The sequence below is a fragment of the Amblyomma americanum genome, chromosome 1 (genome assembly GCF_052857255.1).
Source record: "Amblyomma americanum isolate KBUSLIRL-KWMA chromosome 1, ASM5285725v1, whole genome shotgun sequence".
NCBI classification, from domain to species: Eukaryota; Metazoa; Arthropoda; class Arachnida; order Ixodida; family Ixodidae; genus Amblyomma; species Amblyomma americanum.
In genome coordinates, this window is record NC_135497.1 from 47,815,194 (window position 1) to 47,839,210 (window position 24,017).

At 47.0% G+C, this 24,017-nt stretch overlaps 1 pseudogene; it reads right to left on the reverse strand.

Annotated features, from left to right (window-relative positions):
• Nucleotides 1-630: 630 nt before the first annotated feature.
• The window catches only part of LOC144133782 (uncharacterized), a 30,745-nt pseudogene continuing 7,358 nt past the window's right edge, over nt 631-24,017 (reverse strand).

The window sequence follows — 24,017 nt, forward strand, 5'->3', positions numbered from 1 at the left end:
GTACATAGAAGACTGTTTCATGATTAACAAAAATATTGGTGTGCTCATAAAGTGCATAAAATATCACAAACACAACACAAAATGTTTGTATGGAGCCCATTTACCTCATGTTCATTTCAGTGGCATGCAGCATAAGAGCAAAGCTGTCACCACTCGTGTATGTGGCATTCGTAGTTGCATGTCAGCCATAAGGTAAACCATCAGTAAAAGCTTCATCGCTCACTCTTTCAAAACTCCTTGCAAGGCTGGAAACCTTCCTCACAACCAATTCATTCCCTGTCTCCTACTCCCAAGCCTGAGTTACCACAGCTCGGACTCCTTGTCGGCTGAAGGCACTTCGAGCACGCATGGAGAGTCCGTCAGCCTTGCTACCCGCTCCCCTTCAACCACATCCCCAATGATCCACGCTGGGTATCCCTCCTGCTGCTCACTTTCTTAGCATTATGCTTTGGCTTTCTCCTTTGGAAGGCACATCAGCAGACCACACGAGAAAGGGAAAATGCAACTCATTAATGCCACACATTTCAACGGTATAAACTGTCACTGCAACAAACGAAATAAACTTGAAATAAAATTGCCGCTGTTTTGCCGCAATTCCTCTATTGCTGCTAAATTGCTGCAATTCCTGTGTTATGATGATAAATATATTATTATTGCACTCCACTCCTTCTCTACCGCCACAGGGGCCTTTTAGTTATTGAAATAAATAAATAAATAAATAAATAAATTCTATATCCTAATATATTGGCAAGAGGATTTGAGAAAACACCCAAAATGATGCTTTAACACGTTCATTGCATCTTGGGTGACCGGTGGGTGATCCAAGATACTGAATCGCACGATGAATCCGTCGCTATGCTCTGATTTATCAAAGAGCCTGTGGAAAGGACACACGCCACGTCGCTGTAGCCATTTATTGGCGTTTCCAGGAAGTTGTAATTGCCAAGTAAAAAAAAGTTTGCAACAATAGCACTAAGGGCAGCGTTATCTGTGTGAAGACAAGAAATTTTCTCTATGTGAAGCCTCAAGAAGTGCCAAAGACCTCCCTACTCTGCCCTCCACAAGAACCATGCATCCATCACCAACCCACCTGCCTCCACACACCAGAAGCCCATGCAGCAGCAGAGCAAAAAAGCAACAGTAAAATCAAATCCAAAGACACAGTGGGAAAGTCAGCTGCCCTCCAGAAGCATCACCAACCGGCCACAGCCTCACCATGCCCCCTAGCTAGGGGGCTGCCAACCTAGACACCTTCAAGAAAAATTCTGTTGCCGGTGCAAAGCATCAAGGCAATCACTCTAGTGTTCCACCGATGGCGTTCTTCTCCCGCTCGAACGCGAGCAAAAGCACCTCGCGGAAAGACGGGTAGACAACGATCTCCTTGAGGCGCTCCAGCGCCCAGCGGCTCCCGGTGACCATTAGCTGGAGAAACCACTCGTCCATACGGTCCGTCTTGAGGTCACACTGGATGTCCTCAACGCCGGACCAGTCCATCAAGATCTTCTTGATGATGTCCTCGTAGCGGCGCAGGATTTCGAAGAATTCTTCGTCTTCCCGGTTGATGTAAATCCTGGGGACAGCCAACAGGTTGACAGACTACTATTAACGCATTTCAGGATACTGCGGTGAATACAAATATCGATGCACTGCGAGTAAGGGTGCTTTAAAAAAGCTGTAAATTCGCAGGTTGGACTTGCGAAACATGCAGTGGCTGTTTCTGTTAACTTCCTCAATAAATGGCACTGAGACGGCGTATGCTGATTTTATAGCACTTCTCCAAGCATGCAGGTAACGTACACACGTAACAAACGGCAGTCACAAAGCCTGCCAATTGGGGCTCATGGCACGGTTCGTTAGCGTTTCCTTAGAAAACACCTCAAGGAAAGCATGAAAGCAAGGCATTGAGGAGGGTAATGAATATAGACGATTATCGCCGATTGATGCAATATCTGATGACTGTGCGGTGTATTCCCAAGCAACAAGGCCTCACCAATTGGCCTACATCTTTGCTCTCCTTAGACTCCTTGTGAACTGCGTAAGCATGTAGCGGTGCGCACGGAAAAATGTTCACAGACTCACGGACGTCTTTCCTGTGTCAGTGGTGTTCTATGTTAAGTTTCCGTAGAACATGAGCACAACGTAAGCCCTCAACAAAGGTGACGCGAATGTTTAACGACCAATTCCGGGTTTGAGTCAATAGGAGAGAGGAGCATTACTGGTACAGAATTCCCAGCAGTACCCTTGCTCAAAACAGGAATCGATACCTCCGCTGCTGCCTGGAAATCTTTAGAAGCTGTCTGCTACGTATTTTGATTGTTCTCCCCTTTAAAGGGTAACAGAAAAAATTCTGTCAGTTTCTTTGCCTTGAAAGAGGTCCGCAGGCCTAGTAATCATGACAGTGAGCTCGACCCACCGCTGCACAGAGACAATAATTATTTGCAAATAATTTTGTACAGGCAGTTTTAATCTCCATCTGAGGCTTAAGTGCGCCTCGATGTCAGGATTGCCTGGCCAACCCGGACATATGCATTCCTGATGATGTCGGCGACACCGGAAAGCACCAAACACTGGTTGTTCACAGGTTTCACAGGCGAGTTCGGTAACGTTACAGCGTTAAGGGCAAATGCACCTTGACGTCACTGGATTCATTCAGTTCTTCAAACGACGTCACTCCTGTTTAGAAGAAAGGTGTGAAATATACCTGATCAGCTCTGTGGAGGGGCACCCCTCGGGTGCCCTGCGCAGGTAGGCAAGGTTGCCGGACATGGAAAGTCGGTTGAGCGTGATCAGGGCCAGGTGTCCCAGCCGGTAGCGGCGCCGGCACTCCTTGGAGATCACCTCCCCGTCGCTTCCGCCCTGGAAGATCTTGAGGCACCATGCGCACGCAAAGCGCAGGCACAGGATCACCAGCTTGTGCGGCGGCATGTCCCTCGAGATGGAGCGGGACACCTGTGATGGGAGGTGAATAGTGAGCCTCCACCGATAACTCCCCCACGCTGAGGATGGCACACAATATTTAAGTGCATTTATCTACGAATACGTTTTTCTTGGTAGAGCGATGACATTCGCTTACTGTGTTACCACATAGAGTCGCCTTCACTTCATACTGGGAGCGTGCGAAATGTCTTGAAGGAGCATGTAAATACCCTCTCAGCCTACTTAAGCTCTCGGGATTTTCACAAAATAAACCTCAATCCAGGTTACGTGCCCAATCGTGCACATTTCCCTGTTGTTTGAAAAAAAGCCGAACATAAGGCAGGAGAAATCGTCAGTGTAGAATGACTGCTCGTTATTACTCAGTTATGACAGCGGAGACGTACTATCCCAGTCGTGATCGTACCAGCCGATTGTCTAATGCAGGTGCGTCTACTTTACCGCTGGCCAAGTGCAGCTCATCCGGTACATGCGCAGTACATGGGTGCTATGTTAAAACGTTATATTCATACCACACAACACAAATTGGCGCCTATACCGAGTTACAAGGTCGTCATCATCATCCTGGTAGACCATCGACGCAGCTGTGATATCAGAACACGAAACAAAATGCCACCACTTCGCAAGCTTCCCATACAACAGCACATGGCGCCTCCTTTCAAAGCTGCCACATGTAGCTGTATGCTACGTTTATGTTTAAAAAACAGACTGAGTTTTGTTCAAACAGGCGAACCACATTGCTGCCTCTACCCCGCTTCTTACGGCCGTTGGATGGCGAACTCTAGCCAGCAAACGGCGATGCAGAAAAGAGCCTTATGCACGAAGCACATAAAGGAGCCAAGCCCTCTAGCTTGTAGGTCTACTCTTTGGTCTCGTAGCCCAGGAAATCCACCCAACGCAGCTTTTTTGCTGGCATCACGCACCTTAAAACAGGCCTCGCGCATGATACTCTTGTAGACGCCCAACTCCTCTGTGTTCTTGACAAAGAGAAACTCGCGACTGGAGTCGATCCATTCGTACATGAGCCTGAGCAGGTTGGTCAGCACCTGCGTGTCGCCGTGCTGTGTGCCGTCCTGGTCGCCGCCACCAGGGTGCGGCAGGCCAAGCAGCAGCGCCCCGAGTCGTTGGCACAAGCTGTTGCGCGATGCCGGCACAGGGAGGCAAGAGGACGTGTTGACCACGATGCGCATGAGCACATCGTACACCACCCAGGGGAAGCTCTGGATGCCACCTTCGGAGGACTGAAGCTCGTACGTCACCTGCTCCCCGACACAGCATAATACATTTACAATGTGTCTTCCACAAGGTGTTAGCCTTAAACTAGTCGCCGTAAGGTGTTCAGTATGCACTCGCGTCGAACGAAACACGCCGAAGCAAGACCATGGACCTTTGGCAAAACATGCATCGCAGTGAAATATCTTCAAAAAACGCTGAAAATTTTGCGGAGACACTGCACCTCCACCTTTAAAGGCGTGATGTGACATCGGCTCCTTTTGCACACGCAGACACGCACACTCAACCGCAAATGAAAGTTAATTTGTAATACAGATATATCTCCTATCTTGCATTGTGACACCGCCCGCAAGCTTAACACGATTTATCGAGCGTGTCTCTTCGAGTGACATCAGCACCGTTAACGACGATAGAGACGGCAGGCCATCCTATGGCCACCCGTTATCGTCAGCCGCTGCAAACACACTGTGCAACATGGTCTCAGACATAACGGCCAACGCTCCGTGGCACTGGGGTCAGTCCTCCAAGCCACATGCTTCACCATCCGCGTTAAATCTGCGGGTGCTGGTATTCCTCCCTGAGATGTTATTTCGGCCATTAAGTTCTACATATGGCTAAATAACAAAGCGAAGGACAAAGAAAGTGAAACGACTACAACACCGTTGTCAAGATTATAAAGCGGCAGCCTTTATCGTTGCGTTCATGAGCCATATCTTTTTTCGGCTCGTTTGTTCGAATGACCAGCTTCCCTCCATATGCACTGACGATAGCACAGCTGAATACCAGATTGAAAGCGCAGTACGCCTCACCTGGTACCAGGCGGAGGCCTTAAGCTTCTCGTGAGCCTCGTCGAGCTGCTCAGAGAAAAACTCCTCGCGCGTTCGGCGCACCACATGCTCGACCTGGCTCTCGAGCACCATGGCCATGTCCGTAGGGTCGTTCTCCTTCATATATTTGCTGAGCTTGGACACAGCCCCGGAGAAAGCCTCGCTTTCGGTTTCGATCCGGTACGACTTCAGCAGTGCCCGAATCTTCTTTGCATACCTGGAGCAATGAAAAAGGATGAAGCACTGTCACTGAACTGTGATTTGTGACTGGAAACGAGGAGGAAGAAGTTTGCTTGGCTGATGTGTTTTGCTGGCAGCTGCTGTTCTCTGGTTCTCCTGGTGGTTCCGGCTTGTTCATCATTGGTGAGCCCGCACTATGTGAGGGGGTTTTGGCCAAGGTGTAGGTTAAGGCACAGTTCATGTGAATCTGAAGGTGCGTTTTGCTGAAAGATGCCGTTGACCTCCCCAGGTGAAAGGTTGGCAGCTTGGTTTGCCAGCTTGCCAGCCCAAAGCCTGCCGCTTGAGTCCTTCCAAAAAATGGCATTGATGCAATTCCCGTGGTTCTCGTCCCAATCGGTGAGGGTGCAAACAAAATGAAAACCCCCAAACTAAGTCAACAGGAGCTAAGACCATTGACAGTCCATTATCTGCAGATCTCTTAAATGCGTCAATTTGGCCATTCAGGCATTGTGTGCAAGCCCTCAGGCGCCTATTGTGTTGCTAACTTGCTTTAGTGCAAAATTTCCAGCTCATTGCCGGTGAAAGCATTCATTCCTGAACAGCTTGCATGTTTCAAAGGTATCGTACGTGGTGTTGACCCAGCACCATTTCTTCACGAAATTCTAGAAGAATTTCCGGATGCAGGACTTGGGGTTCTTTCAGTCTACCGCTGTAGTAGAGAGGCAAATGGCTCACGTCTTGCTGCTGAATCTGTAATAACAACTTTTGCTGGCTCTTCCTGCCCTTCTGAACTAAAATCTGGCCAATTGTTTACCTTGTGGACCCACTAGAACCCCGCACTCTTCAATGCATCAACTGCTCTCGGTTCGGGCATAGCGGCAAAGCATTCAAGTCGGAGACCCCTTGCCGTTTATATGGAGAAGGTCATTCTGCTGATAACTGCACCTCAGAGCAGCCTCACTGCATCTGCAGCAACATTCACTCAGCTGATGATGCCAATTGCGCAAGACGTAGTGAAGAGCGCAGCTTGTTGGACATTATCAAAGAGAACCGGTGCTCTAGAGTCGATGCCTACGCTGCTCTTAACAGGAAAGTCTCATACGTTAGTCATGTGCGCGCTTCTGTTGGGGAGATTGAGTCCAACTTGACTGCCTCAACTGTGACCACAGTGTAAAAAGCGCTAAATGATGTGGTTGAGCGAATGCTGAACACATTTTCTGAGGCGGTGGCTCAGTTTGTTGTAGTTCAATCTGTGTCACCATCAACAACCGTCCTTTCAGCAACGTCTGCATCTGTTTCAGCTTGTGCAGGACCACTCAAAATCACCTCCTGATGCACCTCAGGTCCCACCTAACATCTCTGTTCCTAGCAGTGCATGTCGCACTGACACCTGCACACAGATGTCGAAATGTCGTGCCCTACGCTCAAGCGCCTTCCTTCCTCGTCACTAATTCTAGTTCTCCACAGATGAAAGCTAAAAAAGGACCACCCAAACTTCTTCCCCATGTTTACATCCTTAAAGAGACGGTTTCTACCTCTTCAATTGGTCAATAATCATGGCAGGTATTAAAGTGTTAAAATGGAATTGCCGATCCGTATTGTCTTCTCTTCCAGATCTAGAAATACTTATTCACAAACATAAACCTGATATATTGTGCTTCTACAAGAAACTTGGTTATCATCTTGTAAATCGTTTTAAATGAGGAACTTTCGAGTTTTCAGGTCAGATCGAAATGTTGGCAGGGGAGACGGATTGGTAACCATGCTATATAAACATTTGTGTCATCAGGCATCTATCTCTAAGAAAATTCTCCCTGACTGTGACCTTCTAGCGATCAAAATTTTATTTCCGCATTGCGTCGATATTACAATTGCTAACCTCTATTTTCCTTTAGGTGCACAGAGGACAGACTCTTTAGACAGCTTGGTGACAGGCACAAGCAGTGCAGCCATCGCAGGGGATTTTAACTCTCACCATGGTGACTGGGAAGTCGTACTGATTCCTGTGGCAAGCTTCTCTGGTCGTGGCTGTCTGCAAATTCTGTACGCTGCTGCAATTCTAGAGAAATAACCTTTATGCGAGGGGTTTCTCGCTCTACCATTGACTTAACAGTATCAGCAGGTAGGCTAGAGGTGACTGACTGGTCGACAGAGGATTCGGGTACATCTAGTGATCACCTTCCTATAACATTCACTATCCAGTTATCTCCGCTCAAAGCTAGTTGTGTAACCCATAAAATTGTCAACCACCATATCTATAAAAATCTGACGTCTTCCTCATTTAACTCTATAGTACAAGCTGGGAAGACAGAGCTCAGCAGACGGTTTCATTTTTGTAAAATGCAGTAGACCTCTCAATATTCGCTGTACCCACAGCAGTCTCTAATAAACAGCCGTCTCCTTGGTGGACAGAAGAAAGTGAGAAGGCCTATCGTCGCAGAAAAGGGGCCTGGCACCGGCTATTCTGCAACCAGAGTCCAGCTAACTGGTTTAGTTACAAATTCTTCTCAGCATCTTTCAAAAGAACAACTGCAAAAGCCAAGGAGGAACATAACCAAAATTTAAACACATAACTTTCAAATCCTCGCAATCGGAAGGCCCTGTATAGATTCATGGCGCATAACAAGAGTTCAGCAGTATCTCTCCTCACTAGTTCAACAGTGTTATCACCACAAAGGCTCAGGAAACCGTGGAGCGTATTGCTCAGGGATTGCCATTACGCTTCCAGATGCAGAGAAACGTCCCTTTGTGCACAATCTCACCATCTTCGGATTATACCGAGGTTGATGCATCAGAGCTCCTCTCAGTCCTGGCAATGTTGCATCCTGCAGGTCCTTGACCAGATGGTGTCACTGTTGGTACGATTAAAATTTTACCCCAAGATTTTACAACCGACCTCTTAGATATGGTCAATGCTTCGTTGGAAAATGCATCGATTCCAAACATTTCGAAGACAGCGGAAATGATTTTATTCATGAAACATGCAGGAAAAGGATACGTCTTAGATAATGTTTGGCCAATTGAGCTGACTTCAAACTTAGTCAAATTATTAGAAGGAACAGTGCACAGTCACTTCACAAAACATATTCATGACGTCAATGGTCTCAGCTCAGCCCAGATTGGCTTTCGCCGCGGATGCTCTATATGGTCCGCACATGTGGATCTAGAGAGCAGAATTCGGCTTTCGCTACACAGAAGGGAAGTTTCAGCTTTGGGCACTCTTGATGTAGCAGAGGTCTATGACAGCGTAGAACATACTTTTTTGCTTAACAGACTTGCTCAGTAACAACCTCCAACCTACATTTATGCGTGCATATCTGAATTTCTCAAGGACATATACCTTTATTGCACTGAGTGAACCCTATGTTCTAATACATATTATCAATGAAGAGGTTTTCCGCAAAGATCGGTGCTATCCCCGCTGCTTTTTAATATTTTGCTCAGTGGCATCAACATTCGTCCTGATATAATTAGTCCATTCGTCCTGATCTGTGATGTATGCAGATCACATAGCTTTTTTCGCCTCGTCCAGGGATATTCATTTGCTTTACCAGATTCTGCAGGGATATTTGGATGCTCTTAGAGTATGGTTGCAGGGTAATAATTTAACCCTGAATGTAGACAAATGCAGCGTTTTGGTATTTCCTCCAGACACGCCTTTGCACATTTCATTAGTCCATCACTCTAACCTGATTCCACAAGTGGAATCCGTAAAATATCTAGGTGTTACTGATCACCCTGCATTAGATTGGAGCCTTCTTAAAGGATAACGCGCTCCAGGCCGGCTGACAAGAATCGCCAATAAAAAGTTTGGGATGCGCCGCGAAACATTATTGTTACTATACAAAGCCTATGTAAGACCTATACTTGAATTTGGTTGCATTCTGTTCTCTGGTAGCGCAAACTACAAGATTCAATCCTTAATATTACTAGAAAGGCGAGCTCTACGTCTCTGCCTTGGCCTCCCAAAATAATTTTCAAACGCCCTGCTTTATCTGGAAGCTCATATCCCTGATCTAAATTCCCGCTTTCAAATATTCACGGTGCGAGCCTTCCTCAAGTCGATGGACCCGGTGACTAATGTCAGCACTCCTATTTTTGTGTCTCAGCCGGCCGTATTCTTTTCTCATCATTGGCCACGATATCAAATGCCACAAATTATGTTAGTTCAGAACTTTTTAACACCGATTGCTGTTGATCGCAGTTCTTTCCAGTGGGTTGACGACACGCCGGCAGCTGTGGAATTCCATTTTGACCACATCTTCCCATCTCATGCAAAACACATTCCAGCAAACATTTTAAATGGTCTTCTCTCTGATCACATAGAGGAATACCCCTATCATACGGTGCTTTCAACCGACGCCTCCGTCAACTGCCAAAAAGCTGCAGTTGCCATCTTTTCACAGCTTCTGGCATGGAACTATTCTGCCCGCATCCCAGATTATATTCCTATATTCTTTGTGGAATTTTTGGCTCTTGGAATGAGCCTGCACAAAATTCCATGTCATGTGTCTGACGTTAATATCCTCGCTGATTGTTTGTCAGTTTGTCTCCCTTGAAACTTCAAAAAAGATTTTTTGAGCCGTTTCCTGCGATTTTTGTCACATGCACGTTGAAGGATGTCCGTTTTGTCTGGGTCCTTGGCCATACAGGTATTCATTCAAATGAGGTGGCTGATTACGTAGCAAGGTCGGCTCCTGACGGCTCATTGACACTTATATGCCCCGAATGTCAGCCTGCTGGCGATTTCCAGGTTTCAGTGGTTCCAACACATATCAGCCAGGTTACGTGATCCCCTACTAAATAACACTAATTATCAGCACTTAGCATATAATTAGAAAGTCCGTTCATGTAAAACCAGGCTGTGTAAGTAAATATGACGCAGTTGCGGTGCAGGATTCCCAATTTGAATTTATATCTATGCAGGTGTGGGTTGACACCGAAAAACCCATGTGACTAATGCGGGGAGGTTGAATCTGTTTAGACCATTTTCTCCTCTACTGTACAAAGTTCACACTTCAGAGAAAGATTTACCTGGAGGTCCCTCTCTCCAGGTTAGGGCTCCCATTATCTCTGCCAAAGTGTTTATCGTTTGGTGCGAGCGCCAAAAGATTTGCATTGGGTTCAATTTTTGGGATTCTCCATGAATAGATAATTTCAACTGGTAGGTTGATTTGCTAATTCTTTTAATATTATTCGAGCTCTTCTTTTTCTCACCAAAATACTGTGTTATTTAACTTTAAATATTCTTCCGTCAATTTGATTCATACATTTTTCAAAATACATGCTTGGTGCTAAAATTTTGTCGTAATCTCCCGTGGAAATTTCTTTGTTTATGCCACTACACCTTGGCCAATCCTCCCCCCCGCGTGGGTATGTGCCATGTTTACTGAGGTAAAGAAGAACTGTGAAGGTGAAGCAGGCCACTAAAAAGGATGAGGTACTAGCACTGAACTATGAAGCTGACACAAACGAAATATGATGGTGTACTGTCAATGAACTGTGCAGGTGGTGCAAGTAATGGAAAATGGAAGCAACCGAAAACGATAAGGTACTGTCACTTAACTGTACAAGTGATGCGAGCAAGCACGGGAATTTTTAACAAACGGTCCTAGTTCGGACGGCTGCAACCATGTGGAGATAAAAAATAAAAATGAGCAAGGAAATTTTGGTCGTTCGGTGCATCCCATTATTTTTCTACGGCTGTCGCAAATAGTTGGCATGAGCGCAGGAAGCATTTTTGCAGGTCAGAGTTTGCAGCCAGAAGAAAGAGTCGGCCACGATAATAACTATGTTCGAGCAGAATCTCTCAGGACTCTCCAGTTTTCACAATATTACAAGCTTAATATATTCCCATTGAGTTACGCCGTGTTTCCTGCCGGGGGATAAAAGAGGGCGCTAATTGTTGAATGCCTAAGACCTTCAACATGTTGCAAGAAGCTGTGTACTCTCCATGGTATATAAAGTTGTCATTATGAAAATATTCAGCACCCTTCGTTGAAGCAGTTGTGGTAAGGTCAGTATGAAGCTGCTGGTGCCTTCTATTATAGAGACTTGGCATTACCGTAGAGACTGTTAAATAACAAAACCTTGTCAATGAAATAGAACTGTGAGCACTAAATTGGGGTAATATTTCCCCACGTGCTATTTTAATTCCTTACAGGCCTCGCTAGTGCAAAAACAGATTATTCACAACCCATGGCTCCAAAGCAGTCTGTGCTTCAACTAACTGAGAGAGGCCTAATACGACAAGTGATTTCCATGGTTTTATGACCGCATTTTTACCCCACAGTAGTCAGAGCACATTGGCCTAATAAGATAAAGGGTGCAATTTCAGCCATCTCCTTTAGTGCAACACACTTCGTATAGTGTAATGTTCAGAGGCATTAAAGCGTACCGCTTATAGGCGGACGTGGCTTCTTTCAGGAACTGTTCTCTTCCCTCGAGCAGCAGTCGGGGGTCCGGAAGGCTCTCTTCCACCACTTCAAGGCCCTCGGTGCTCAGTTCAACCTGTTCATCGGAACCACACAAGGATGACACAACAGTGTGTTGCGCGCATTCAGCACATCAAGACTAAACAATGCAAACAGCATCCGTGAACGTACAATCGGGGACAAAAATTAACTGGCCTTCTTTTTCAAGTTCACCACCATGCCACATTGCATGCGAGCGCGCATGACTGCGCACTGGCGGTGTCGATCCTCGGCGCGAGGGACAGGCCAGTTACTTTGGTCCCCGATAGTCGAGGAGCACTGGTCCTGAGACCTCATAACTACTGCTAGATGCGACAAGTGACAAGATTTTCCCCGTGATAATACTGAACGGTAGTCGGTAGAGAGAAACCGAGGGCAGGTTAAACAAGTCAAAACGCTTCTACCTAGCAACACTGGCATGTAGTATACAAGCTCATTAATTGCACCCTGATGGTTGGTGCTCCAGCAATGACACACAGAACGAAAAACCCAAACAGGCCGCCAGAGTTCAACGGACTTCTTGAGCATCTCGAATACAAACAAACGCTACAGTTCTACTCGTCACTGTCGATGAACAAAATGTACAAAGTACATCGCCAGAAGCAGCCATGGGGTATATCTCGAATATACTATGTGCTATGTACATAGAGCAACGTATTCAGTTCCGACCGTCAAATATATTGCTAAATATCATGTAAAAAGCACGGCCGCAACAAATTAGTTGCTTATGCAATGATCGACATGCGATCATTCATGAAAACATATAACCTTCATGTCAGAAGCTTCACGGCTCTGTCATAGTTGATGATGTTATAAATTGAACCTGCGTAAAGACCGACAGGTTCATGCAAGAGCTCCAGTGGCCCTAAGCTACAGGTTGATGCAACGTTGCTCAAGTGTTTTCAACCTGGGATCTTGCAGATTCCAGCTTTGAAGCAAACATCGACACTTTCAGAAGTCCTGTCGCTCATTTGAAAACGAGAAACCTAAACATCTTGGAACAGTCACAGATGAGGCCCTGAGATCTAAAACCTGAGTGAGTAGTCAGGGAGTAAAGGCAGCGCCAAACAACACAAGCCAGGAGCAAGCACGAGTTTCGGAAGAGACGTGTGCATTATGAACTGCACTATCCTCGCAAGCAGAGTTTTTTGTTTAATTCCGCCGTTTTCGCCATAAGAGTAACTGCAGTCGCCTGAGCCACAAGTTGGCAAACGCGGAAGTATACCTTTTTGCAATTTCGGTAGAGCTGCCCGAGAACCTTGCGCGAACAGTAGGTGTTCTTCGTGTCCAGCTTCTCCATGAAGTCCGGGTACATGGGTGGCTTCTCAGAGTTCTGAAAGCCCTTGAGGTCACCGCACTTGGCGAAGTCAAGATTGACGGCACATTTGCGTGCCAGTTCGCGGCAGCGGTGCGAGTTGATGCCGCTGTCCAGTATATCAGCCCAGACGAGGTGCGCGTTGGCAATCAGGCCGATCTTGTCACCCTTGATGTACTGGCAAAAGAAGTCCACCATGTCCTGGACCTGTGGCCACCGTAAACGAATGGCAAGTTCTCTCGTGAGATGGAGGATATACAGATTTCATGCCCCGTCCATTTACATTCGTCTGAAAACTGAAGGTCAGGGTCTTTACACGTGTGCAAAATATTTGGTGGCACCTTTAAGGGAACGAGCACAAGCGGGAACCTTTTAGGCCTGTGCTGCTCACTTTACTTTTGAGCCGGCGAGAAATGTAGACTTTTAGCAGCCGTCCCCTCCCAGTCAACTACGTATATACTAGCAAAGCCGCGGCAATGCGTTACATGTGCTTGTTTTCTTACACAAAGGTGTCATTATTTAAAGTGAGCCATGCTGCACACTCTCTTGATGTCTTCACTTGCATCTCGCCGGAACTCAGACAAGTTTGTTCATAAGAAAGTTTTGGATGATTTTCTTAGCGAATAATCATCTGCTTGGATCGGTTTGGTTGTGTCGACTTAGCTGCGCACAGTCATATTGGTTAACATCCAGGACACACATATTAGTAAACCTCAATACTCAACAAGACACACATACTGGTTAACCAACATGATACAATAAGCCCGACAGCTCGTCTTATTCAACTATGGACACAGTCCGATGGTCAAGCCACCGCTCTCAATCTAAAATGGTCAAGAAGACGCAAGGTTTGCAAGGTAATGTCACCATTGAGCAAAGAGCATTGCCTCTTGCGAGCGAAAAATGAGCTGCCAGGAGTCCTTTATTTCTGATTTCTACACGGAAGTAAAATTTCGGAACGTAGACAATAGGTTCACCGCTGTTACAGTCTATTGTACAATGGAACCAAAACTCGACTACAGCCTCTTTTCGAACCAAAAGGCCGCATTTAGCAAATTATTACTCCATTACAACCCATTTGTGATCAATGTTAAAAATACAGCGACAATCCAGATTTCGTCGTATTCCACCGCTGACCGTTGATGTAGCTGAAAAATTTCGAATATATTTCATTATAGACAACACTGCAGTCGGTACAACTGGACTAATAGCACCTAAAATAGTTTATCCAGAATTATGTAGCCCTTCCCCAACCCCACCCCCAGACTAAGACTAAGCAGACTAAGAGACCACAAAATAAGCAATATTGCTCACCCCAATGGACGCCTTTCGTTCCTTTGGCGGGTCGCTGTGGTAGTGCATAGGATTGCAGTTGTTATTGAAGATGAGGTCCTCGTACCACAGCACTGAGTACTCGTCACCATCCAGGTCAGAACCTAAGCACAGGTAGAGACCACATTAAGGGGTACCATTGGAAACAAGCTGCGTCCGGCCGTCTGTCAAAGCAGTGATGGCGAAGGTCCTTGCTTAATGACCCAATTAAACGGAGATCAGTGAGTGGAGGAATAGTTGCGACGCCGAAATGAGAAACTGAGAAATATTTTATACCTCAGGTAATGGAACCTCACAGTACGTTTTTTCTCACGCTGTGACTGTGCTCACAACATACATCAGTCAAAGCCCGCAGAGTCCTGGCCTTGGCAGAGCCCTGACCTAACGCGCACGTAAACTAAGGCACGCTATCCGTCACAAGCGCAGAGAGCGACGGTTACATCCGTCTCCGCATAGCACAGTGTCAACAGGGAGCGTGCCAGGAAGGGTGCGTACCGGCCATCTCGTCGGGGTGTGGCCGCTCCCCCTTTTGAGGGAAGACAATGCAGTCGCGCACGTGATGCAACTGCGGCACATTCACCGCCTCCAGCTTCCGGATGTCGCCCGGGTTCATGCACGGGTTCTTGGTCACGATCACGTCGCCTGCGTATCCCACCGTGCATGGAATACTCAGTGACTTTAATGCAAAGTGCGGCTGAAAATTCAGGTGAAAAAAAAACAATCTCATGCGTCAACCTTTCGGCTCCTCTGTGCGATGTAACGAAAATAGAATATTCCTTTCATTCCAAGCCAATGAATAAAATGGATATACTCGCGGACAGCTTTTTGTGGCTATGCAGTGAAGCTACGAGGGCGACGCGCAAGGCTTTCCCATGCGCAGTCTTACCGCGCTCTCACGAGAAAGAGAGATAGGCATTTAAGCTGGCGGCGAGTATAGTATGCTGTTTCGGCTCCAGATGCCGGTTCCTCAAGATTACCGCGATTAGCTGCGCACAAAGCACGGGTACCTCACCACTGTATATATCTATTGCGTATCCGGTGCTGCCAACATAGAAGCATCGATCCGTGCAAACCACGGATATCTCACAAGATATATCCGGGACATTTCTTGGACAACTGAGCATTAGTAAGTCCTAGCTTCGGCTTCAGATATGAGAATGCCGTAACCAGAGAAGGAGCTCGTAAGCGAGGCCAAAACAAGATAATTTCGGTCAGAATCAGCACACGAGAAAACTAGACGTGCGTTCATGTATACAGACTACAATAACGTGGTAGCACCGTCGGAGAATTCTACTTTTAGATCCGACTACAAGAATCTATATTTCTGCGACAACAGCCCTCGAACACGCAGCACGTTTGCATATGCCTTCGAAGCATGTACTCGGGCACTTTATTCCCCTACCATTTCAACCACGTTCACATTAATGGATCCTTTCGAATAAAATATGAAAGGTGCTGCCTAAACGCACCGAGACAATGCTGCGCTATGCTTGCTAGCACGAAAATAGGTTGCTGTGGTACCTTCGAGGATGGTCGCAGGGTCGTTGACCTTGTACCGCAGCATGTCGTTCGAGTACTGGACAAACACCTGTCCGTACTCGAGCGTGCCGGTCTCGTCCAGCACGCCCAACATGGTGCGCCCGTAGTTCGGAGGAACCAGAATACGAGCCTTGGTCCTCAGTTCCTCTGCAAAAGGTGTATACATTATCCGGCGTGAAGAGGCAAGGGTTCGTCGTTCACACATGCTGTTGTAGAGAAGTTCAGACAAGCTCCCTGAGGGCCATTCAATGCCTTACGAGCTGAAGTTCTTTGCCTCAGGAAACATTGATCTTTATGGGCAATCTTTGACTTGGCCATAATCTTTGTCAATTCGCTGAATGTTAAGCCCGTCATTTCGCTGCCGTATATGCGTTTGTGGGCTATTACAAGGCTCGTACGCGGGTCCAAAACATCTCTGCTGTTCACTGTGACACTGATTGAAGGCATTTAAGACCAGATACTACCTTCCAGAAATGTATGGTTATGCTAGATGCAAAGGGAACGACTGTAACGATAACCACAATAGGCTGGTTAATGCAAGCGACAGGTTCTCGATGGTGTCACCTATAGCATTTAATCTATTTTCCGTAACATTAACATTAGCCTCATAATAAGAACCTTATTTTTGCGCTAAACATCGCACAAAACTGACAAGGAGGATCCGGTGAAGAAATTGGAAATTTGAGATAACTTTGAAAGATCCCGGAACTTAGCGTAATTAATCGGCAAAAGGACGAAGTCAGGGCCAGGGTGCTGCTTCTCTACACTTCTTCCCCGACGACAAAATGAACAAAAGCGGTTAAGCTCATGTGTTGCACTCACTCAGGACCTTCTTGTTGACGGCGCGAACTAGAGCCCGAAAGAAGGGCTCGACTGTCAGGTCGATGCCCACGCCGGCCAGCTCCTTGTACGGGAGACGCAAGGCGCAGTAGGAACGGAGAACCTGCACAATTAGTAAGGCGCACAGTTTCGTTATCAGTTTACAAGCACCTTCCCACTTCATAGGTCGTTGACCCTGTCTCCAAAACCCTGAATCCATCATTCAATGCGACTAAAATGGGATCGGATGTCGAACATGGGTTTCAGTAATTCGACTAAAATAGGATCAGCTGTCGTATATAGGGTTCAGTTATTCGTCTAGTATGGGATCGGCTGTCGTACATGAGCTTCAGTTATACGTAGAACAGTGCACTGACACCACACATGGCACAAAAGCTGCGAAGATGGAAAAAATTTCTCACATGCGCGGCCTCATGGGGATCCATCATGCTGTCGATGAAGGAATCGAGGATTTTGTTCTGCAGCATCAGGAACACCTCGGCCTTTATGCCGCTCTGCTCCAAGATGGTGATCATGGGTCGGTTCAGGTAAAGAACACCTGTGAGGAGCACGGTAAATCATCACGGGCGTAAATATACTGTCGCGGCAGCACGCTCAAAATGTAACTCTGTTGCAGTAATCTATTCCTACAATTTGCAATGCATGTCACGGATTATCCTCACTAATGAATCAGCGACGTCCACCGCAGAGGGAAGGCGTGCCCTTTCACGCTTTGTAACATACTGTGGCTCAATGACTATGCCTTCTGTCTACTTGTGGTAGCGAGGAGCCAAGTACAGAACAGTGCACAAATGCCAAAATTTCAAGCTCTAAGTCCGCTGTGTAACTGCAACACTCAGAGGCAAATGTACATTGAAATTTTCGCGCAAATAAGCAGTCTTTCGTTGCTCTGCTCCAAGATGGTGATCATGTGTCGGTTCAGGTAAAGAACGCCTGCGAGGAGCACGGTAAATTATCATGGGCGTAAATATACTGTCGCGGCAGCACGCTCAAAATGTAACTCTGTTGCCGTAATCTATTCCTACAATTTGCAATGCATGTCACGTATTATCCTCACTAATGAATCAGCGACATGCACCGCAGAAGGAAGGCGTGCCCTTTCATGCCTTGTATCATACTGTGGCTCGATGACTATGCTTTCTGTCTACTTGTGGTAGCGAGGAGCAATGTACAGAACAGTGCACGACTGCGAAAATTTCAAGCTCTAAGTCCGCTGTGTAAGTGCAACACTGAGAGGCAAATGTACATTTAAATTTTCGCACAAATAAGCAATCTTTCGTCGCTATCCATTCATTTGGTATTCATTCCAGTGGGTAGAGAATAAGTACCCCTCCCGTATTCTGGCCTTTCAGTTATCAGGTTTATCTGACCCAGAGGAAAATTTCGTCTACAATCCTGCTTCACGTAAACTTTTCTCGATGACTGTTCGTGGCCACGTGAAAAAACGGCACTACACTTCAACAGAAATTGTGGGATACTCTGCACGACAATTCATTGTAAGCGTGGAACAGCACCCCGAACTATGGATCCCTGAAAATTCGCTAAGATGCTCATAAGGAGCCCAGCGCAAGCCCACTAGGACACAGCGTAACTGCAGTCGGATACAATTGAAGAACGAAGCGGCTTTCTCCCATAAAAGGACCCCCTTCCAGCCAATGGCATCAGCAGATTTCCATGACCCTGCTAGCGTGACATGCGGGAAGCGCCAGATGAAAAGAGATTGTCCACTCCCTCTTTGGTCGGGGACAGTCCCCTCCCTGCATTGTCACGCCGCTCCTTGCGTTGTCTAGCTAGCAGGGTCATGAGAGCCGGCCGTCGCCAATGGCTGGAAGGGAGTCCTTTAACTGACAGGAAAAAGTCGATTCGCTCTTCAGTTGCATCCGACTATAGTGGACTGCGGGAGAGAGCACGGGAGAATTATGTGTCTCAGTGTCCAACTGCTTCTCTAAGCGCTTTCTGTCGATGGTCGCGGTCATAGGACATGAAGACAACGCACGCGGCTTGCTCGTCTTCAGCACGTATAGGTCGGAGTGGTCCGAGTGGAACTTGGGCATGCTCTCGCGGAAGACGATGCGGCAGCCGCTCAGCGTCGGGTCCAGCAACAGCATTCCCTTGCAGCCACCGTAGCGGATTTGTACAGCGCACGGCTCCTCACCCTCCTCTAGCTCCAAGGCGTGGTGGACCTGCGGAAGGGCGGACAATGAAGGCTTCTACGAACGGCTATGTACTTAGGTCACTCCATACATTATATTTTAACAAAAATAGGAAAAACCGCCAGGACCTTGTCTTATGCGGGAGCTGCGGGATTACAAGATAACCAGTTCCGTACCAGTACAAGCTTTCTCCTGGCGTTGTGCTCGTGTTTCACGTAATTAGGGTCACAATGGCCAGATCCGCTGGGTCATCATAACCACAAAGGACACATTGCCGAGAGCACCGTCCCTGGACTTTCTAAACGGCAAAGAGGCGAGTTTTAGTCAGGACATAGTAGTCACCACCGATGGCGACACTGCCTGCTGCAGAGGAAGTCTCGTATACAGATATCGCTGCAAAAATACCGTCCTATGCATCACAGGTTTCTGTAGTTCATGGAGCAGAAACGTATCTCATGTATGGTGGATGACTAGACATTGGACTTGGGCAGCATTTGGACATTGATGACACGTCCACTGCTCACAATAGACAGGGTTCATGCTGGTGTATATGACAAAAATTCCAGGGTTTTCAAGGACTTTCGAAGCCCTCTGCGTGATTTTCAAGGACCACATTCGCAGTTAGAAATCCAAATAAGACAGATGTTCAGCGGTAGAAAGAGGTGTGAAATGATGAGAATTCACTGAAAAAGGGGATTGTCATTGGAGCCAATATTTTAACAAAGAAACTTGTCTTCGGATAAAACGATGGCAACAGCATATTTTCTTTTTCAACCACTTCTCATCATTGTTTGTTACACGGATGACCACTTTCAGTTTGTTAGATGATGCAAACATTTATTCGCTAATGAAGCAAAGCAAACACTCAATCAGTCCTTAGGTGGCCCCAATTCGCTTCTCCTCAATTTTTTGTCTATGTCCAAGACCTCCTACTGCTTGCTCTTGGCAGTCTTCCTTAGGATGTCCGACTTCATGATGCAAGTCAGGCCACTGGTTGCCTCTGCTTTTTCTGCATACAATTCTGCTGAAGCTGTCAATCCTGCAACTACGGCTTCTAGTTTCTTTTTCCTCCTTCTGAGAGTTTCAATCTCTTCATCAATGCACCGTTTTTTCCGCTGTTTCGCATCTTTGCGCTCCTGCTTTTTATGTGTTTTCAAAAAGGCACGGTATTGGCTCTTTGGAGAAGTCACAGATGCTCTCAATTCCTTAGTGATGGGAACATTGAAAATGCCACCTGCTACGTGTACAGCATCACAGCTAATCCGCTGTGAAATGCCCTGCGTCCATCACAAGTCCATGCTTCTTGCACGCATCCATCAAGTTTGACGACTGCGATGGCGCTGTCTGTGGTTCATTAGCTTGACATTCAGATATCATCACGAAGCTCCTTACCATACAGCTACTCCCGGCGGCTTGCATGTGCTCTCTATGCTTTGCACTTTTTAGATGGCTTTCTAGTGCCGACTCCCCCATGGCAGTGATGTCGAAACACTTACAGCAAACTTTGCATTTTGCCTTGTGCGGATTTGACATGTCCGACGCAAGCCACTCTCGTTAGTCGTCGTTGTGCAGCCATGACCTCTGAAATTTGCATTTTCCGGGTATTGTTTCCACGCACGTTGACTGGCACACACTACGCTGCAGATGCACAAAATGTCACGATACCGCCGCACACGCACACCCAAGCACTACACGGGCAATAAATCTCGCGATACAACCGCGCATACACATATCAGCGCTACGCGCGCAGAAAATGTTACGATGGAACAGCACACGCGCGCATAAGCGTTACACGTGCTCAAGACGTGACGATACAACCGCACACGCAAGCGCTAAACGCGCACAAAATGTAACGCTTCGACCGCGCAACCACACACACAATGGCGGCCATTTATCTACTCAACTGGAAAGTGGATTAGATTATATTGGATCTTGGGGCTTCTAACCGGAGGACCTTACACTGAAGTCCTAGCCAACTTTTTTGGGACGCTACGACAGAGTCTGCCCCGCCGTGTCGTCACCACCACCCATCACTTGAGCCTATTCCAATTTTCAAGGCGGCGTTTAGTTGTTTCGACTGCTCTGGCCTTGGAAAAGGCTTCTTGCTCATTCACCTCGCTGTCGGTCGTTCCGCCCTCTGTCGGCTGACCTGAGTCGAAACCTAGCGCCTGCAGAAGGGTACATGTATTCGGTTGGCAGGGGTGGAGTGATCTACACAACAGAATAACATGCTCTATCGAATCCTCATCCTGCCCACACATTGTGCACATGATGTCCGCATTGATCTGGCCGGATACCGGGCTTGCCACTTCTTCGTGCGCAGCACCCCCGCTCGAGCCCCGAAGAGTAGTGCACTCCTAAGGTACCACTGCCAAGGGAGTTGTCGTAGAAGCGCTCAAAAAGGCTGCGTTCCAATACTCCCAAGTAGACGGCTACTTAGACGTCTAGCCGGACAGCCGCCATCTTGGGACGCGTTCCATTTCTCGGCGAAGCAGTCTCATAAGACTGCTTCGCCGAAGTCCACATCGATGCAGGCTAACTTGCTGTCTAAAGATGGCGGAGTTGATGTACGCGGATGAGCGAGTCGTGCTCTTGCGGGCGTCGGACTGTACACGGAGTATAGGAAAGGAAAAATGCGAGTCATTCTATTATGTTATTTGGTACGCAAACTAGTGGCTAATTAATCTTTGTGGACGTGCGATTCCTAGAAGTGAATCACGCAGGAGAAAATCGTGCAGTTGAGAGCTTTGCTACAGCAGCGGACGCTGTAGGTCTGTTTACGTGATCCGGCATCTGACGATGCCGGATCTTAATTAGCACCTTTATTTTAGAGAATACTGGTCGCTGTCGTTGGTTTCCTCGACGGGCGTTAAGACGGCTGGCATGACGGTTAACAAATGTGTTCTTCTGTTGCTGTATTAGTTGCATCAACTCTTTCGCGTGCATTCTTTTTTATCTCTACACTCTCAGAACAAATACACCGGCATGTTGCGAATTGATTTTAGTCTTTGCAGGATTAAAGATCGCTGCTGTATTTAGGTCTCTCGCTGTCTCCGAGTGCCACGTAGGGCAGACAGCAGGTTTAATGTCACGTATGTGTTTTCCTTTTGCAGTGTACATTAGCCGTATCGCATTTCGCGCATATTGATTACAGTCTTTCGTATTCTTTCTTATGTTTACAGGACCGTCTGAACGAGCACGTTCGAGGAGCATGTACAGTTGAGCATCAATAATAAAAGAATAATCGCATATCTCTTTAGCGTCGTCTTCGGAGAGCGGCCCCGTCTGCTACAAGTAGACTGACCGATAGGCACATCCATCAGTCCGGTTTACGCGCAAAGTCATTGCAGAAGAAATGTGTAAACTTGTTGAAAACACGTTTTAATTATCGTTATTGCTCACTTTGTGAAAAATAGTGAAAAAACTGTTCATAAGCTTTAGTTACATTATTATGCCGCGAGGCGGCGTGAGCAGTAGACAAGTTCCAATACATGGACATGTAGACTGCTTCCTAGACGTCACACTAGACGTCTTGTTAGACGTCTAGAGTATTGGAACGCAGCCAAAAAGTACGCAGGAAATGGTTGAGAGGAAACGGTAAACAAGCCAGCGTCACTGTGGCTAGACGTTCACGAGCGTCCGCTAGGCACGCGCTTACTTGACTGTACGAAACTTACACTCTATTTTTAACAAAATCGCAGCGGGATTTCAGGTGGGTTGATATTTTATTATATACAATCACTTAATGTTTATTAAAAATAAAAATTTTAAAAATTCAAGGGTTTTCAAGCATCTTCAAAACTTCCATGACCTTCAAGGCCTTGAAAACAGTCCTATCAAATTCCAGGGTTTTCAGGTGTTTCAAGGACCCGCACGAAATTATTTAGACATGCGATGGCCCCTCCTGTCCAAAAGAAGCGAAGCATTATCATGGGCGGCAGAGTTTTGGTATATTGTTCCTGTCAAGAAGTTGGATCGGATGAGATGGCTGTGGGAGGCGCAAGGCATGAAAAAAGGCTTCTGCTATTAACAAAAAAAAACTCGCAGGACTGTGCCCCCCCCCCCCTCCCGTTAAGTGCAAAGTGAAACCATCGGTCAAGCTCTGTCTGCTTCCGTGACCTTCGGGATCCCGGCCGACGGACAGACACACTGCGGAGGATGACTACTTTGAAGTGCGGATTTGACCCGAGGTAATGTTTTCTCTCGCTCCCTATCTCTGTCTCTCACACAGGACAGTTACCGGGTGTCCAAAGCGAATGTATGAGCGTTGGCAGCGGTGTGACAACAATGAATTTTTCAGAAAGCCCTGCCGCTACTTGGCATGCTGCCAATTTCTCTAGTCGATTCATGTCGAGGCATAGTAATTGCGCGGGAGCGTGTTGGCACCTGCGAATTTCGTCGCTACCCGCGCGGGAGCAACTTAATTGGCGTGCGGACAAAATCGCCGCCGGCACAGCCACGCTTGTCTTGGTGACCTGAGCGACACATTAGCAAAGGTTGTAAGTTTAGACTGGTTGTCGATAAGGACGATAATATACATACCTTGCGCAGCAGGCCGTGCGATATTCGCCCTATGCCATCGCTGAAGATGTACTCGCGATGGGAACCATCGCTGCTGCGGCCAGGGGCTGCGTGGCGGATGTCCGGTTCCACAGACGTGTTTTGGCTCGGGACCGTTAACAGACCCAACGACTGCGAAAAAGCCTGCATGCAGGAAAAGAGGTCTCCCGAATGGGCCATTTTGCCATAGCTGGCTGGCTATAATAATGGTGATACAGAATTCATGTTTGTGCAGCTGGGAGTTGTGAAATTTGTGAAACCTTTCGCAAATATAGAGAACATTAAAGAGTGGCTTCTCAGCAGTAGAAAGTGTGTAATGGAAACAACACCTCCATAATGGGCATTGGTACTCCGAAAGGAGGCTGATTTGCCTGGTTAGATCTCCGGACACAGTCCGTGCAGTGTCGTAATTATTTATGAACGCTAGTCTTACTTTCCATTCCCCCTCTGGAGCATTTTAACACTCCCACATTCGATTCGAAAACGCGCAAGGCCTAACTTATGATGTGGATAATTTCACAGTCAGATATGAGTCACTGCACATGGCGCCTGATCCCTGCGGACCGCTGATCAATGAAGGGCTCACATAGCTACAATGCGATCCAAACATATATGGATTGACGCAATGCAC